The 19,656-nt window shown below is 40.1% G+C and overlaps 1 protein-coding gene across 2 annotated transcripts in view; it reads right to left on the bottom strand.

Annotated features, from left to right (window-relative positions):
- The window catches only part of hykk.2 (hydroxylysine kinase, tandem duplicate 2), a 30,947-nt gene extending 19,258 nt beyond the window's left edge, over positions 1 to 11,689 (bottom strand). Inside the window, exon 1 of one of the 2 annotated variants that reach the window (XM_085381330.1) lies at positions 8,373 to 8,445. The gene's annotated coding sequence lies outside the window, so the exon portion shown is untranslated. Of the gene's footprint in view, positions 1 to 8,372; positions 8,446 to 11,423 lie in introns of those variants that run through there. The other variant, XM_085381329.1, reaches the window with a different exon arrangement.
- Positions 11,690 to 19,656: the final 7,967 nt, after the last annotated feature.

Here is a 19,656-nt window from a genome sequence, read left to right on the forward strand (position 1 = left end):
TCATCACTCACAGATCAGTGCTGTCGCTCTCTATACACAGTTCGCACGATTGCAAAGTGAAAGCAAAAAAACAAGCGCAAATTCAAACGCGACTTCAATATGTCACATATTGACAGTGGCTCACCGATGCCAATGACATAATTACCCAGCTACATTTCCGAAAGAATGCAAAAGCATTGACATATATTTTTCCTACAATAGCCCGACGGGCAGGGAAGAGATAGATTTTGGTAGCCCGACTGAAAAAATCGCTAGCTCCGGGACATCGGGCTAGCGATATTGCAAGCCCTGTATCTGATTGAGGAATCACTCATCTTTGGAAAAGAGAGTTTATTACAGAGAAATGTCTCTTTCCAAAATAAAAGCTATACTATCCGCTTCTTCTGGGCTATATTCTCAGCAGCATAAGGAGAATCATGTGCTAACAGCTGTCTAAATGACTCGGCTAAAGTTAGTAGCATGCTTGCTTTTTTTTGTCTGCTTCCACTTGTCTTTGCACTAGGATGATGTCGGCGTAAATGTGCAGTCATATTCGTCGTGTTCCCACTAGTGCTTTCAGGTTAATCTCGTTGAAATGACCTTAACGCCACAACACGGCAAATCTCCGTTAACGAGCTACCGCCGATCGCTCCGTGCATGGGGCTAGACGGCCAACACGTTAACGAGCTAGCTGCGCTAACACACTAGTTCACACCAATGTAATTGAGCATTGCATGGCACATCCAACATACTGTTTTACTTTAGTCCATGACTCGCTTACCTTCAGGGTCATACGTCACATGAAAACCAAAATAATTCCAAACGCCAGATCTGAATGAGGTTCAATTTGCCTGTTGCAAGGAGAGCTTAACTTCTGTCTCGCTAGCTTGCCCTGCGCTCTTCCTCCTGACTATGCTGTCTGTGTTGAGCGCTCAGTGGATCTGCGCTCGACAGTGCAGCCTAGGCGGAGTAGTCGAACACAGATTCACTGAGCGCTCAACACAGACAGCATCGTCAGAAGGAAAATTGATAAAATAAATTACAAATGTTGTATTGTTCGATACATATGCGTACCGAACCGAAAGCACTGTATCGAACGGTTCAATATCGATACGAATATCGTTGCACCCCTAATATATATATATGTATGTATATATATGTATGTGTATATATATATACACATAACTGGGAACAGCTAAGATACTGCGCAGGACCCTCAAGCTCCCAGGCCTCTGGTAGAGGACCCGAGCTTGAAGGATAAACCGCCCCCAGGGGCGTGCTGGGTGTTTGTTTGTTTGGATGGATGGATGGATGGATGGATGGATGGATGGATGGATGGATGGATGGATGGATGGATGGATGGATGGATGGATGGATGGATGGATGGATGGATGGATGGATGGATGGATGGATGGATGGATGGATGGATGGATGGATGGATAGGTGTGTGTGTGTGTGTGTGTAAATAATTGTGTGTTATACATAAAACGTAAATGTCACACATTCCACACCGCATTAATATTGCTGTTGAGTAATGAACTGTGTTTCCTTTTAAATGTATGTCTTTTAGAAAGAAGTGTGAAGGACCCAAGGATTGAACGAGCAGTTGGAGTGGGAAAGAAGATTGTTGCTGCTTTTGGCCACAGCTGGAAGCGCCAGCGAGCTCTGCAGGCTACCCAAAAGGAACTGGGCCTACGAGAACACAAACTCATAACTGAATGTTGCACTCGTTGGGGTTCAAAGCAGAGAATGATCCAATGGCTGCTGAAACAAGAAAAAGCTATAACACAGGTTTTAGCTGCTGATAAAACCACAAGGCATCTCATGTTGACATGGCAAGACATTGAAGTGCTTGACTCGGTCAGCACTGCATTGAGTCCACTCCTAGAGTTTACAGATGCTTTCTCTGCTGAAGAGTATGTAACCATTCCATGTGTTAAGCCTGTTCTTCAGATGTTTAACAATGACATGTTAAAAGTAAAAGAAGGTGACACTGAGCTGACCAAAGACATCAAAACAGCAATACTTGACTACATGAACAAAAGCTACAAAGACAGTGTCACAGAGAGGCTGGTTGACATGGCTTCTTTCCTTGATCCACGGTTTCATACAGAATATTTCAGTGAGAGTGAAAGCGAAGCCATCAAAGTTCAAGTCATGAGTGAACTAGAGCATCTTGACCCACACCAGGGTAGCACAGCCACAGGTTTTTCAGAAACACCTCATACATCTACTGGTGACCAAACAAGTCAGCGAGCTGTTAAAAAGCTAAAGAAGAATCTCGGGAGTTTTTTGAAGGGACCAGTTAGTGGCAAGAAAGAGGTAACTGCAGAGAGGTTATCATCTGAACTGAGCAGTTATGTGAATAGTCCACCAGCAGACAGTGAGTGTGATCCTCTTTCGTGGTGGAAAGTTCACACAGTAAATTTTCCCCACATCAGCAGATTAGCTAGGAAATACCTCTGCATTCCAGCAACTAGCTCTGCATCTGAAAGGTTGTTCAGCACAGGTGGAAATGTAACTTGTCAAAGGTCCTCCCTTAAGCCCGCATCTGTGAACATGTTAGTGTTTCTGGCAAATAATCTTAAAAGTTGAAATGTAGAAAAACTTCCGGGAGCAGTAGCATAATTTATCTATGTTTTTGTTTGTTTTGTTTTTACTCAAGAGTTTGTGCAATATTATTATTTGACTTATTGATTTTGCACACTGCACTTTTGTTGCAAAGCACCTCTTAAGTTTTGTGGATATACATGATTATGGATAACCATGTATATAACAGTATTCAATTCAATTCAATTTTATTTATATAGCGCCAAATCACAACAAAAGTCGCCTCAAGGCGCTTCATACGTATCATTATGAATACGCATTCATTCATAGTATAACCACTGTTGAATTTTGTGAGGCTGTAATGCACGTTAAAATAAACAGCTGCTTGTTTAAACAAAAAGAAATTGATGGGGTTTTTTCCCCACTAATAAAGTTGTAGAGTTGTATTTTGTTTTGCGTCAATTATATCGTCAGTTATATCGTTATCGCAAATTTTCAAATCTATATCGTTGTTACGGTCGCTGACCTCTAGTGGCTCTCCCTCTGTAGAAGAGGTTTTTTTTCTCCTTTTCTTGTGTTGCAGGTCTGCCTCATGAGCCACAGCTGAGGTGTGTTCCAGCTCGTCAGCCACGGCATATAGTCTGCCATCCTAAACTGCCACACCCCTGCCACTTTCCCCATTTTTGCCAGAGCTGTGAGCTGTAGTGTTTAGGGCAGCGGGCCTTAGTGTGTATGTGTGTGAGAACTTAAACTCTGTGGAACTTTGGTTTTCTTTCTTTTATTGTAAGCAAAGGTGTGCCCTTATTGTGTTAATTAGTTCATCATTGTGGAAGCAGGTAGGGGTTCTCTGCCATTTTGGTTTCAACTGTTTTCTCCTGTTTTTGGTTAGACAGGGAGCTCAGCCATTGTATTTTGTTTTGGTTAGTGAGTACTTGGTTTGATTTTTAGCTAAAGGGGGTGTTTTGTTTGTTGTTTTGGCCTTGGAGACCCTGAAGAAAAGAGCTTCCCTGTGTTTATTTTTACTGTAGTAGTTTTGGGCAATAAATCACGTTTAAATGACATCTATTCTCCAGTAGTTCATGTGTTCTCTTTCACTTTGTGTTACCCCTCACTCCAGTCAACACTTCGTTTTCAAGGGGGGGCGTAACATAAGTTGGGGCTCGTCCGGGATTAATTTTGGATATGGCCCAGTTTAGCCTGGGTGATTTTATAGCTAAGCCTGCATTAGACCAGCTTGATGCATGTAGGAAGGAAGATTTATTTGCCGTTGCCGCGCATTATGAAATCCCTGTGGCTAAGTCTATGAAGAAGAGCGAGTTAGTCTCTTGTTGTCAGTGGGTTGGTTGGGAAAGGTGTGTTCCCTTTAGACGTAGACTCGGGGGATGATGCGTCAGACCTCGAAACCTCTGATCAGCCTGAGGTTTGTGCTGAGGAGGGGGCGGGGACACCTACAGTGGTCAAACCAGGTGAGGGAAAGCCACCAGCCTCTCTTCCACGGTTTGAGCCCTTCTCTGTCGAATCCAGTAATCCCAGTGTTAGTGCACGCTTAAAGGTACGTTTAGCTCGTCTTGAACTTGAGGCCAAAGAAAGGGAACGTAAGGATGAGCTTGAGTTCAAGCTAAAGTGTCGGCAGCTAGAAGCTGAGACATCTATTAGGTTGCGTCAGCTGGAGTTGCAAGCTAACAAATTGTCTCCTGAGCCTTCTGCTCCATCTTCAGTGAAGGATGAAGATAACAATAGTAATCCTTCAGATAATTCTCCCCCTGCTCGTGCACCGCCGACATTCGATGTAGGCAAAAACATTGCCCTAGTTCCACCATTCAGGGAGACTGAGGTGGAGGCCTATTTTAATGCGTTTGAGCGCATTGCTATGGCTTTACTTTGGCCCAAGGAGGTTTGGTCCCTTTTGCTTCAGTGCAAATTAATTGGTAAGGCACAGGAAGTATGCACAGCTCTCACTATCGAGGACAGTCTTGTGTATGACAATGTCAAAAGCGCTATACTCAGAGCCTATGAGTTGGTGCCTGAAGCCTACAGGCAGCGTTTCAGGACCCTGAGGAATGGTGAATGGTAAATGGTAAATGGCCTGTATTTATATAGCGCTTTACTAGTCCCTAAGGACCCCAAAGCGCTTTACATATCCAGTCATCCACCCATTCACACACACATTCACACACTGGTGATGGCAAGCTACATTGTAGCCACAGCCACCCTGGGGCGCACTGACAGAGGCGAGGCTGCCGGACACTGGCGCCACCGGGCCCTCTGACCACCATCAGTAGGCAACGGGTGAAGTGTCTTGCCCAAGGACACAACGACCGAGACTATCCAAGCCGGGGCTCGAACCGGCAACCTTCCGATTACAAGGCGAACTCCCAACTCTTGAGCCACGATCGCCCCACTGCTCAAACATTCCTTGAGTTTGCAAGGGAAAAAGGGATACTATTTGATAGGTGGTGTCAAGCAAGCAAAGTTTCAGAGTTTAACGCATTGCGTGAACTGGTATTGTTGGAGGAATTCAAAAACTGTGTTCCTGACCGTACAGTGCTGTACCTGAATGAACAAAAAGTTGCCACTTTGCAGGAGGCAGCTGTCCTGGCCAAAACTACACGAGGGGAACTGGTCAATGACCTGAAGAGAGCTGGGACCACAGTAACAAAGTTCACTATTAGTAACACACTACGTCGTCATGGATTAAAATGCCATGTGGTCAAATGAGACCCAAATAGAAGTCTTTGATATAAATATCACTCGCCGTGTTTGGAGGGGGAAGAATGCTAAATTAGGGCTGCTCGATTATGGCAAAAATGATAATCACGATTATTTTCACTGAAATTGAGATTGAGATATTTGACGATATTTATTTAACCCTTTAAGACCTACCATAGAACCAAGTCCGCCAGAACTTTTTTTTTTTTCTTTTTTTTTTTACATGCTGTAGTGCCATTTTTGGGAGCATTTCAAGTTGCTATACATCAATGCAACTGTTATAGCCCATATTTTAATAATATGTATGCATTAAGTCCATAGTAATTACATTAATTGCAAAAAAGTGCAATAAACAAAAAAATTGAAAATCGTTTTTGTTTTGTTTTTTTACATATATTTCTACTTGGGGAAATTTAAGAGGCTTATCCCTCAAAACTTTAAATACAAAAAAGTTGCAAAAAATAGTTTTCCACCACAGGAAATTTATTTTGAGTGTCTTCATAGTTTTATTTTGGAGATACAGCAATTTTTATATACTGCAGGAAAAACAAAAAACAATCCTATGATGCAAATTTGCAAAGAAAACAGCATGTGCATCAAAACAAACTGATTCCAGCAGTGCAATTCGAGTTCTAAGCATCCCAGCAACTATTCAGAAAAGTATAGAGTCAAACATGACTTATAAAAACACCAGTATAGGCTTTTAAGGCCTACAAGTAAAAAACTACATTTTCCGCCAAAATGACGTCACTTCCGGTTTCGGACAGGAAATGGCAGACATGCGATAGTTCGCGTTGACGTCTTTTTCAATGTGGGAAGTGTTACGAACAGCTGATCGGATCGGCAAAGCGTGTTTCTGGAATATTATGTTTTTGTTCCTGCAAGCGCTTTTTATGCAATTTTTGCAAAGCTAAATGTGGAAGGAAACCGTGACCGAGGACAAGCTGATGGCATAAGATGTAAGTACAACTCCTCCGGTTTCATATGCAAAACAAATTATTGCGCTAGCTTACGCGGTTCCGGTTCTACGGGGATTTAAAGGGTTAACAATAACAATGTGTTGAATAATGACTTTAAAAAATAATATAAAATAGCGTGCAAATACTGATAACAGTGCAAATGTTTGCAATATAAAAAATAAATGAAAAATGTAAACATCTATGTTTAGTGAACTTTGCAGTGTTGCTCTGTGGTGCAGCTATGACACCGTAGAAAAGTTTACACACTATGTCTACTTGATCCAAGTCTGACTCCGCGAACCCATAATGTTTCCACACCACTGAAGTTTTTTTTTACCTCTCTTTTCAACCAACGGCAGTCACTCTCCTCTCCAAATAACTTCTGCTTAGCTTTCCGAGCTTCCCTCGGGTCCTCTTAATTGTTGTGATGCGTGTTCGAAATGCAGAGAGGTGCGCTCAATTTGCCACACGGAGCAGCGCGAGAGTAAAGCACGAGGGAGGGGCTAATAATCGGCTCAGTCATTTTTAATGATCGTTGAAAGCCCAGATCGTAATCGTGATTAAAATTCGATTAATTGAGCAGCCCTATGCTAAATTGCATCCCATGAACACCATACCCACTGTGAAGCATGTGAGTGGAAACATTATGCTTTTTTTCGATACAGTCTGGAAAGCGTCTGATTGGCAATGTCTTCATTTTTGAACACGACAATGATCCCAAACATACTGCCAATACAGTAAAAGCATACCTTGATATCAAACATTATCAGTCATAGATTGACCTACATATTACTGAAGCAGCGTAGGATCGTCTTTAGAGACCACAGAACCAACAGCAGCCAAGAAGACAATAAGAACAAGCCTAGGTTTCTCTCACGACTGTAGACAGGCTGCAAGATCAGAGTTCTGCTGAGTTAAGCAAGCATTCCATTAATCCTTAACTAGTAATGACTTCACGAATTTCAACTATTAGAGAAAAAAGTACTCATAACCATCTCACAGAAATAACATTATGTACAGCTACTTTAATGCCACTCATATTTATCTAGACTCTTTATCTCCACCCTCTGTCTGTCTGTCCAGCCCGACAGACACTCTCTGTACTTTTAAGATTAGGCTCAAAACTTTCCTTTCTGATAAAGCACATAGTTAGGGATGGAGCAGGTGATCCTAAATTCTCCCTATGCAGTTACACTTCAATAGGTCTAAGCTGCTGGAGGCTACCCATCAGTGTTACTTTTTCACTCACCTTTTTTTTCCTACTTCATATGTGTTTATACACCACTCTGCATTTAATCAGTAGTTAATGTTAATTTCTGCCAACATGTCTATGTTGTGTCTTCCTCCCCTCACCCCCAAGCGGTCACAGCCCTGCCTGAGCCTGGTTCTGTTTGATGTTTCTTTCTGTTAAAAAGTTTTTTCCTTCCCACTGTCACCAAAATGCTTGCTCATAGGGAGTCATCTGATTGCTGGGGGTTTCTCTGTTTTATCTTGAAATTGCACTAACTTAAATTAGCTTAATAAAATATATTTTACTCAAGTATATTTTGTCAGTCCCCTTAAAACAACATCAGCAAAACATCTTTGACAAAAAAAAGCCATAGATGCTATATATGCTACATACAGGCTGAATACAGGCTAGTAGCTGTATTCAGACTGTGTTTAATTTTAAGCCATTAAAACACACTCAAATAGCAATTAGAATATGTTTTATATTTGCTAAATTGACTCAGTCTTTATAAAAGAAAATTCCTAAGATAAGCCTTTGAAATAGCTGAAATAAACCAATTTAGCATAAGCTAGAAACCTTAGCTAGTACTAATAAAGTCATCAGAGTCTACCAGAAATATTCAGGATTTCACTCACTGATTCCACTTCTTTGACTTCTTCTAACAGTAAAAAAATATGTTCATGCTGCATGCTTGTTTCATGTTAGCAGTCTTTGTGTTTATGAACTCCCTACATTGTGTTTTTCATGCATTTGTTCAGGAATCTAACTTAAATAAATTTTAAGTCTTCATCATCCTCATTTCCTAATGTTTAGCTCACTCTCCGTCTGTTTTGCACACTTACACACAGCCTTGTGCACGCTTTAGGAAAAGTTCATAACTTGCTCGTGTGCCAAGTAATTAATAACAAATGCAAAACAAAAGGGAAAAATTCTGGTAGACCTACCTCTGCTTTCTGTATGCCAACTTTGTGAAATGAGAGGGACTGTGATATTATGCCACTACGTGTAACGGAAAAGCGTCTGTTTCCTGTTCTTTCAAAGTAAAAGCTCAAAGAAAACAAGTTCCAAAGCAGCTTTATAGTGAAGCAATTTATTTCAAGTTTTGTTTTGTTTTTTATAGATATAGTATTTCCTGTTATTTTAACAGTTGTAAAATAACCGTGTTTCTGTTTTTAAATAAATAATGATTGGTTAAAGCTGTCAAAGGGATATTTAGGGCCAGCAAAACCATCCTTTGACATTAAAATTCTATTGACTTTTATAAAATTGTTAAATTTGCTAAATCTAAATAATATGCATATATGAAATACATACAGTAAGGATATAGCAGCAGACCTAGGTTTTCAATACTAAATTTGTAATATAGCTAGATAGATGTATTAAAGTAAATGTATTCATTTAGGAATTTTTATTTCACTCTTCCTTTTTATTCTTACACATTTAATTACACCTGCGTACAACTGCCTCCCCAAAAGCCAGTGGGTAGACAACAAAGGAAAAACATCAGCTGGTCGACCAGTCTTGGAGCTATTTTGTTGCTGCATGTCTGGCATCAGTCTGTCAGAGTTTGTTAGTTTACCCTGCATCCCTCATCATTACGCACCTGAGTCTTCATATTCTTTATATTTGATAGCGCTATCTTCCAGTTTTAATTCAAGAAAGGGGCTTTAAAGAGCCCAGGGAGCTTTTTTTTTTTCTTTTTAGAAAGAGACAGCCCTGTTCGCATGTAGTAGTCTTTTATAGATATGTAACATCTGCATCCCCTTGCAATGGCTGGCATGAACGACTTGGATTCATGCTAGCCATTGCTGTTTCTCCAGAAATTTCTCTCAAGAAGGCACTGGCCACTCCACCTGCATCCTGATTTCTAAAAGAAAAACCTCCACCCATTTTGAGATCATATCAACAAACACCATGCAATATTATAAAATACAATAATATCTTATACCTTCACATTGTACAAGCTCACTGAAGCCCATTTAAAACCAGAGGTGATAGTGCCTTTGAGGGTGTGACACTCAAACTGTGAAACAGCCTTGCTCAGCCAGTCAGGTTGGCTGACTCTGTTATTTGTTTTAAGTGAATGCTGAAAACTCATTTTTATAAGTTATCATTTCCTTAATCCATCCCCCTTCATTTGCTGCCATAGTTTGAAAGCACACGTGCATGTTTGTGTGAATGTCTGTCGTTATGGCTGATTATGTGTGTTTGATTTAACATGCACACTTATCCTCAATATGTGGTTTTTATTTGAACTGTGAAGCACTTTCTAACCCTGTTTTATTAAATAAATAGTCATTATTATTATTATTATTATTATTATTATTATTATTATTTGTAGTTGATCAAAAGGCCTATCTTGGTGTGCCTCTAGTCTGAATACCTGTCCCAGGATTGTTAGTTGCATAAAACAAGAATTGCAAAAAATTTTGAGAATAAATTTGGAAACTCTTTGTAAACTAGTGTTGCTGTTGTACCACCATGACTTTTGACACATGCAGGGATAATGAGTAAAATAATGTTTGGTTTGTCATTGGGCCAATACCAGACCTCACCTGTTATATAAGCCCGTGTGGTTTTCCACACGTTTCTGGAGTAGCTGTGATGTGGGCAGTCTGTAAATTGTGTTAGACGAGGTTCGTTTATTTGTGATGTTAATGTTGTGGTCTTCACATTCTGTTGATCGCCTCCCTCTGGCAGTAGCAAAGCATCCACTAACACACTGATCTTGGACATTTACTTCCCAATTTATGATTTGGAGCACACCTGTGCCATTTTCCTGATGATTAACAATGTATTGTCAAGCCACCTGCTATTTTTTATACTATGAGCAATACAGAGTTTCAAACATATGATGCTCAAAAAAAACGTAAAGGATCACCTTGACAACAAATCAGAACATAATCATGCATGTGTTTATCTCCCAGATCTGATCCAGGGCGTCACTGAGCTCCTGGCTAGTGTGGGGGCCAGTCAATGGTATCACCTCCTTGATCCTCAAGTCCCTACTTCCATATTTTTACCACATGAGGCCAGGCAATGTTGTGCACCAGGAGGACCCCAGAACCCATTACACCTGCATAGGATCAGGATTTCATCCTGAGAACTAATGGCAGTCAGCATACCATTACCTTGCCTATAGAACTTAGATGGATATGCCTCTCCAGACCATCATTGATACACCACCAAAGCAGTTATGCTGAACGATGTTATAGCTTCTCCAGATCCATTCACAAATGTCACATGTGCTCAGTGTGAAGTACAGGGCAGCAGTGGTGAACCTGCTAAGCCTGATATTCTATGGGAAGTGCCAGTGAGACTCCACAGAGTCCGGCAGTTAGCACAGTGCCTACAAGAGCACGCCAGTTCTTTAGGTCACCCTCGTGAAGTCTTTTACTGATTGCTTGGTCAAAGATATTTACACCAGTGGCCTGCTGGAGGTCCTTTTGTAGAGCTCTGGCAGTGCTCATCCTGTTCCTCCTTGCACAAAAGAGCAGATGCTGCAGTCCTTCTGATTGATTAAGGACCTTCTAAGACCTTGTCCAGCTCTCCCAGAGTAACTGTCTATCTCCTGGAATCACTTCCATGATCTTGACACTGTGCTGGGAAAGACTGCAGACCTGGCAATGGCACGTATAATGTGCCATCCTGGAGGACCTGGGCTACCTGTGCAACCTATGTATGGTCCATGTATTACCTCATGCTCCCAGCAGTGACACTTAGCCTTGCCAAATCAGTCAGACTACTGTCTCACTGTTGCTTCCTCCAGTGCACCTGTTACTAATTTCTATCACTCCCTCCAGTTAATACACGACACCACGGTTCTTCATTCACAGATGGATTTATTCTTCTGTCACACTTCTCCTCAGAAACACCATAAAATCCACCATCAAACTGTTATTACATAAAAGTACAGAATGACCAACATAAATATTACAAATAAACATTTAAACCCAAGTTAACAAATACGCGATAAACAAACACAGTTAACGTACCTCGCTGGCTGCACGTAACCGTGAGGGAATGAGTCCGCTTCAGGAACAAAACTTAACAAAAATAATTCCCAATTTCTTCTTCTTTGCAGCTTTCTTTTACTTTAAACTGCTTATTTATTCCTTCTTCTGCCTTAGTTAACTTATTAACTTAGCTTCTTGCACATGCTTTTTACTTCCCTTTACGTCACTTAAAAAGGCCTGTGTGCAACACAGAATGAACCTTAGTTCCTACCCCAAAAGGAACAATAAATAAAGAAAATAAATAACATAAATGAACACAATAAATTAAACAAACTGCCATAATTTACATTTATGGCAGTTAAAATTTCATTAACACCAACCTGCTGAAACTGATTAACAACCCCCTCGGCTACTTAACTGACCAGATGAATATCCCAGAAGTTAAAATGGTTTGATGCTTTACTCTTATAAAAAAGTGTCCTTTTGATTTTTTTGAGCCGTGCATAACAAAGCAGCTGTCTGTTCTCACATAAACTGCTTCATATTCTCTCTGTCTTTCTCACTAACAGTGAAAAAAGAAAGAAGTACAAATTAAAATACATCATGACTCCGGCTGTCATTCTGTGTATATTCATGATTTGGCCTTTGGCTTGTCCTGAATAACACATGAAATTGGCACCTTTGATACACAGCAGTGGTTACCTGCATATGAATTTAGGTTCAATTTAGTATATAGAAGGGTCACTGAATACAGAGGGAAAAACACCTAAATGAACCCATTTGACTTTGTATTTAAGCAGAAAAAAAGGGAAGGAAATGTGCAAGTAAAAAAGTCCCGCTTAGATCTGCTAAATCTGTGGATGTGCATGTGCACATGATGCCTTTCTGGCTTATTTAGTGATCAATCCTGTGGCTAAATGCATTAGGCGGTAAAGACTGACTCATCGTGAATAAACTCAACCTGTGTGCCTGAAGAAAGCTGACAAGCTGATGCCTGTGGGACAAAATGTGCTGTCCTAATCCCCCAACTGTGCCATCCTTTTTGTAAAAATGTCTACTTTGTATTTTTTCAGAGTGTTCTCACTCTCACACTGATGCTAGCTCATGAACCCTTGTTATTAAAGGTTCGACTTTGCTAGGCATATTGTAACATTTCAGATTCTCGTAAGTAAGCTGCTGGTGGACAATTTTTATGGCTCTGACATTATTCCCCCTCCTTCCTCCTGACACAAATAGCCTGACAATATGTTGATCCCTTTCCAGCTCATTTCACGTAATGGCCTATAAGCTGATATCAGAGCATCAAACTTTCTTGTGACAACATCCATGGATATAACATCCTCAAGGAGCTGGTTAGTTTAAGTCCAAGATGTAAAGCTGTTCTGAATGGGAACTAAAAGGCTAAACTGAAGTCCAGTTCTTTAGATATGCCTAGCACACTGACAAAGAAGTCTGGCTCCATAAATTAGCAATAATATGCTCACACTACATCAACAACTTGCAGCATATCCTCTGACTAAAATCATGCGAAAGGCAGAATATTCTCTTTTTCTAACAACAACCAGAAGTTAAGAGAAATCAAATTTTTCCTCAGCCTTTTTTGTTCATTTCTAAAATTGGACATCTAGATTTTCTAATAAATTTGCAGTTTGTGTTTTGTAATGAAAAGCCACTTGTCATCAGCTGTTTAGGCTGGTGTATAACCTCTAGGCATCTCAGCCAGCTACATGTCTAACAATGTCAACAACTGCTGGATTTCACTGAAAGGACAAGCTATCATACTGTCATAGCTATAACACAATCCATACTGACACCACAGTGCCTAAAACAAACTCTGACAATCCAGCTCAGCGTGTCTTTCTTTTCAGTGTCACTGGAGGGACTTGCACAGAAAGCACGCAGAATTAACAGGATAAAACATTGGCTCCAAGAGCTGAAAACAAGAACTCGTTTTTATTTAAATGTTTTTGCCCTACTGAGCACAGCTGCAGGCATACATAAAACACCCCTGATTGTAATGTTTAAGGAACATCTGTGGACATGTGTAATATCCACATCACACACTGCTATTCTTTCTATCATCTGGTAATTGTTTTTTAACCATTATCAAAAAAGACAGACAAAGATATTCTTCATCTTTCCTTCTTGTTCATCATTGTGTTTTTTGCCCCCCAGATCATAGTAAGAACAAGCAAAAGGTCAGGGTGATCATTTAATATGGATCTGTCCTGTCAGGTGCAGGCAAACAGCTGCTCAATAAGGTTTTGTCATTCATGAAAAACTAAAATGCCATGAGACGCCTGCTTGCTACTAAATCATTCAATTATTCTCCTGAAATGAGGAATATGAGTTCATTAAAATGCCGGTAATGAAATTACTTTCCAAAGTCCAAATGTTCACTGAATCAGGCTCTGTCAAGCTGTGTGATTCGCCGTGATTGCTGGAATAGATTCAAAGAGCCCTTTCTGATTTATCGCTCAGTGAAATGGAATCTTTCACATGAAATTATGTTGCCTCAGCCTTGTGTTTTAATTGATCAGAGGCTGAAATGTTTCATCAGTCTAAATTAGCATATTTAATTTCCAGTGGATTGGAAATTAAATATTTTTGGTCCCAACTGTTTTTGCAAATGATTGAACAAATACTTCTAAAAAGTTCTTTAATTATATGGTCACGAGTTAAAACTGTCTTCCAGATAATCATTTCTGCATTTCTCAAATAAATACAGAGGGACTTGGAAGAGTTTGGTTCATACTGACATGATAGCATCATGCAGCTTAATGGCATGATGGTTATCCTGCTGGAAGCAGGTGTCAGAAGAAGAATACATAAAGGGGTGGAGATGGTTAACTACACTACTCAAGTAGTCTGAGGTGACTAAACAATGCTCAGCGGGGTCTTAGAGGGCCTAAAGTGTGCCTAGAAAATAGCCTTTTTGTGTCATGTTAATCATGTTTCCCTCTTCCTGTTTAAGATAGTGTCTCTTTATGTGTTGACTCAGTTGTGTCTGCAGCTGTGTTCCCCACCTGTTCACTATTACCTGTGTCTTCCCCTGTCCTTTGTTGCGTTGTCCCACTTACTGTAGCTGTGTGCTTTGTGCTTTGGTGAGCAATCTGCATTAAAACAGTTTTTTTATGCTTGCTTTCCAAGTTCTGTGTTTGGGTCTACAATGTGCCTGCCACACAGCTGTTTTTATTGGCATTAGCATCTTGAGTTGAGTGACGATATTATTGTGTCATTTTACTGATCCAGATGTTTTCATCTGCCCAGTTACTCCCCACTTTAGATTAATCTTACACTTACACTTTTCAGGAACTAACCACTTAACTCCAAAAAGTAAAGAACATACTCTTTTTCAAACAGCTGGATATCATCTAAATGCAACCCCGCATACTGTGTGTTTTCCCAACTTTCCTTTACATGCCATCTCTAGAACAGTGCCTATGAGAGCTAATAATCAAATTCAATTGAAAAAATGTTGCATAAAAAAGCTTAGTAAACGTGATACTATACTGCAAAAGATTATGGTGAGAATCAGCATGCAGTTCGAGATTCACATTAAGGGCTTCACAGCTATAATACACAATGTGAGACAAAGCAGCAGGAGATAAATGGATAAAGTGGAAAACCGCATTAAAAACATGCAGGATGCTGCAGAGGTTCTATGAATGCACTGAGCAGAAGTAATTGAGGTATGTCATGGGATTCAGTGACATCTTTTCATTGTCACTTTGAATCTGGCTCCGTTCTTTGAAGCGTTTTCTAAGGTGAAGCAGGTGACAAAGCTGCTCCTCTGATGAAAACAAAAGAGCGTTTTCAAGCCTGTAAGTCATACAAGTTTTAGTGGTTTCAGATGCTCATGAAATAAAACTGACACGAGTAAAGTCACATGATATTATTAGAAGAGAGAAAAGCTTATTTTCCATGTTTGCTAAGTTCCTGCTATTTTACTTTTATAAAATGGAACAATTTAACAATCATGATGCAGTTACCTGCTGTTTTAAACCTGGTCATTCAGCTTTTTAGCTATTCAGTTTTCATCAGTATCACCACACACAAACTGCTCTTGTAAAGATATTAAATGATATTTGCCTGAATCCAGACTCAGGCAAACTGACTACCATAGTACTGTTTGATCTTAGTGCAACATTTAACATTTCTAATTGAAAAAGTACTATTGGACAGATTAGGAAATGTGATTGGTCTCATGGGAATGTGAAATACAGATATATGGCATGTGTATATTTACAACACACATGTCATATATCTGTGTTTCACATTTCTCACACTATCTGAAGATTATATATGTGTCCTGTGTCCTTCCTCTGAGACTTGGTACACTTTATCATCATACATGGGAAATACCTTATTCATTGTCACCAATGACTCATGACTCAAATGACCGCATGCATGACTATTCAACAAAGAAAAAAAAACTCCAATCCTTCTTTCAGCTGCTCCAGCAGTGTCTACTCTTGTCTTTGACACTTATTTAGGTATCGTTTGAATCAGTGCAAAATATACAAAAAAAAAAAAAAACAACCCAAAACCTATTAACATGGGTAAATAATAATGAAAGTGCTATCAGTATTTCACCACCATTTACAAGAAACCACAGGTGCATCCTGGTTTAGGTCAAAACAACCTTCAAATTGGAAGAAGCAAACAGTAAGAGTAAAAATCCAAACATATCGTTAATTAGACTTGAAAGTGTCATGTCTCAGATTATTGCAATAAACAGTGAAGTGTTAGACTTTATGTCGCCACTGTAGCCAGTTCTTACTCGGATGCATCAAAAGTAAGAAAATAAACTGTAACTGCAGCATGAGTAGTTCTGGAAAAGGTCATATTTAATAATTTGGTTACATTAAAAAAAGAAGAAAACACACACACACACACAAACTTTGCTATACAACAAAATCTAAAAAGTGCTTGTTTTTTAAAATATGAAATAACAAGAATATAATGTATATAAAATATATGTAAAAATTCAAGCTGATGTAAGACAACTCCAGGAAGTTACTATGTGTAGTTAGTATGTGCATGATGTCAATTTCAGATTTAAATAAGTCAATTTTTTTTTTATTTGGCCAGTGCCAGACTCAATAATCACAGGGCTGAGCAATGAACAACCATACAAAAACGTGCTGAAATGCATTTTGAAAAATATGACAGATTACGGTATGAATACACTTATGTGCCTATATGGGCCATCAGCACATTATTTGAAAGCAATATGAAAATTGCTATAAGCACATATGTATATGTGTGCGTGTGTGTGTGTGTAGAGAGAGAGAGAGAGAACACGCTCTTATTTTGAAAGTTCAGCTGGCGCTCACCAGTTAGCGCCCTCCCTTCCTGTGTCCTATTTTCCAACATACGGGACTCTTGGGACGGTCAGCTGGGGACTCTCCCACCAGCAGCGGACTGAGAGCGGCGTCATGCGTCGCTTAAATGTTGCTTTACTGAGGCTGCAGAGGAGATTTAGGGTGCTTTGTTGGAATGTTAGGTCCTGTATTTTGTAGTTTACAGAAGTTTTGGTGCAAAATCTGAAACCTTTAAATATCTTTGGACTGTTTAAAGAAACAAGCACAAACAAGCTTGAGTAAGTCCGAACATAGTGCTTATCGTACTTGGCCCAGCATTTAATTTCCAGTGAGTGTGGTCACTTTAGATAGTCACAAATAAGAGCTTTACGCAAACCTCTTCAACTTATGTTAATTCAATAAGGCATGAATGCCAAACATGAAGGACTATTGTTGGTAGGGTTGCCAACCGTCCCTTAAAAAACGGAATCGTCCCGTATTTAGAAACAAAAGTACACGTCCCGTATTGAGCTAATAAGGGACGCACTTTGTCCCGTAATACAGTGAGAATCAAAAGTAGTCTATAAATGTTAATGGAATTAACGCTTTGTTTGAAAACATAATTCCCAGCCCCTCTCCTGCTTTGTGACCAATGAGCTGACAGCACACTTATGACAATTCGAGTATGACAATTCAGATTATCTCATTGGTCGAGGAAAGGTCGCTTGCGGAGAAAATACCGGAAGACAACAGATGACCACAACAACAAGCATGGCCAACAGGGAAACAAACGCCGACACTGCGGTGCACGTCTCGGATGACAGTACACCTAAAGCTGGGCAGACACTGCGATTTTTTTCAGTCACGTTATTCAGCTCTTGCTCAAACTGCACGATTGACTCGCAGGGATTAGAAGTTTGCAGGTCACGATGCAGGGTCTCACACTATACGGCCCGATGCTCTGATGCGACCTGAGTGCTCACACTGTGCCAACATAACATGAAGGTTATAACAGAAAATCTGTCGCTCGCTCTCTCTGTCTTTCACTCACACAGACACACCACCACCATCAACTTTGCTAAATTGCTAATGAAAAACATGATCAGGCAGCTGTGATTGAGCAGCAGTGTAAATCCAACTGTTTTCACGGTTGTTGTGGTCGTGATAATTTTGTGATGCCACATCGAAAAGGCTCGGATGAGCTTTCCAAAGTTCTACAAGTGCCTCCATCACTTGTGTCCAGATCACACGCTGCACAGCCGTGCTGCGCCGTCTTTTTCACCGATGTTTACGTGTTTGCGCATGAGCAGTGTGAGCGGCTGTGGTGACACCCTCACGAGCGATTGATGATCGGGAGCTGGTCGTGAGGTGTTAATCGCTTCTCGTTACCCCACGTATACTACACGATGCACGATGAAGGCCAAAATCGGGCCGATCACCAAATCGGTCGCACGACTCAAAAATCGGCTCAAAATGGGCCAAAAATCGCACAGTGTGAGCCCAGCGTTAGAGCAGCAATGTTTGTTCCCCTCAGAGAAAGAAAAGAAAAAAGGCTGCAAAAGCACAGGGAGGACTGGGAAAAGGAAAACACCTGGCTGGGAAAGTGCACGATAACACCTATAAAGCGCACTGCACTGTGTGCCGGCGCACTTTTTCCATAGGCATGCTTCTAGTGGTGGGCACAAGAAGAACATGAGGGGCGTGAAAGCTCGGGGAACCCTTAACCAATTTTTTGTCCACCAGGCCACGGCAGAAGCAGATATGGTATGTAAACACTGGTTTGTTGTTTAAACCCTCTGGTTAAGGTTAATATGGGCATGTGCGGTGAATATCAGCGCTATGTGGCCAGAAGTGTGATAATATCATTTATTTTGTGTAATAAACAACTGCAAGGATAGATGATTACAACAAATAGATGAATAATACATAAAAGTAATACATAGATGAATAATGATGATGAGTTAAGGTGCGTAATCATGGGAACAAGCGGGTTTACAAACAGGAGCAGCTGATTAGCATTAGAAAAGCTGAAATAATACCTCAACTGAAGCCAATTGTACTAAATGCACTATATGTGCACTGTTACAAGAATATTTTTCGTTCTATTGCTTTCTATTAATTTATATAATTTTAAGTTAAGCAGGACAGAGTTCTTTTAAAGAAAGGTTTACTTATATTCTCAAAAGTTAAGCATGACAGGCTTCTGTTTAAGAAAGAGACCTGTTTTACTGTGTTAATGTTGTCATTTTGAGCTAAAAATAAATGGCTAAATGATCATTTGTTTCCCATATGGTCATATCACAAAGAATATGCATCTGCTTAAATCAAATTCAAGTCAAATGGTTAAAAAATAATTTCACACACACAAAAAAAGAGCTACCACACTGGGAAGGGTGAAGACAACTGGGTTGCCCGGCCCTGGCCACGAGGTGTCCCTTATTTATTTTTCAGGGAGTTGGCAACCCTAATTGTTGGTCAGGGTGTCAACTTTCTCCATATATTTATGTCTCCCTATATTTCCTGTTTAAAATATATATATTTTAAAAAGTGGGATGCAAATTTGTCCACACAATGGTAAATTAGGAATATATAGATAAATCGTTTTCACCAGGATCAGTCAGCTACCAGAATCCAGCACAGCACACGTAGCGTTAACCACCTGTTGTGAATGTGCATCCTCTTTATCTCCCATTCAGAAAAACCAGTCAACCAGCAAAATTAGAGGGTGATCACGGTGGGAGCTAACTATGGTTTTGATTATATGCTTGGTGCATATGAAAGGTTAGGTGTGCATACATTTCACCTCCACCCACAGTACTGGACCTTCAACAATTCCCCCAGCTGCACAGTGCCCTGAAACAGTCCCAGATATTGGCACATTTAAGTATTGATTATACACCAGAGCAGAACACACACAAAGGGAGAGCTTTTAAATTAATATTCACTTTGCAGCAGAAACATGGCAA

Source organism: Rhamphochromis longiceps, linkage group LG15, assembly GCF_057381845.1.
Source record: "Rhamphochromis longiceps isolate RC_006_pf linkage group LG15, R_longiceps_female_GT1.1, whole genome shotgun sequence".
Lineage (NCBI taxonomy): Eukaryota > Metazoa > Chordata > Actinopteri > Cichliformes > Cichlidae > Rhamphochromis > Rhamphochromis longiceps.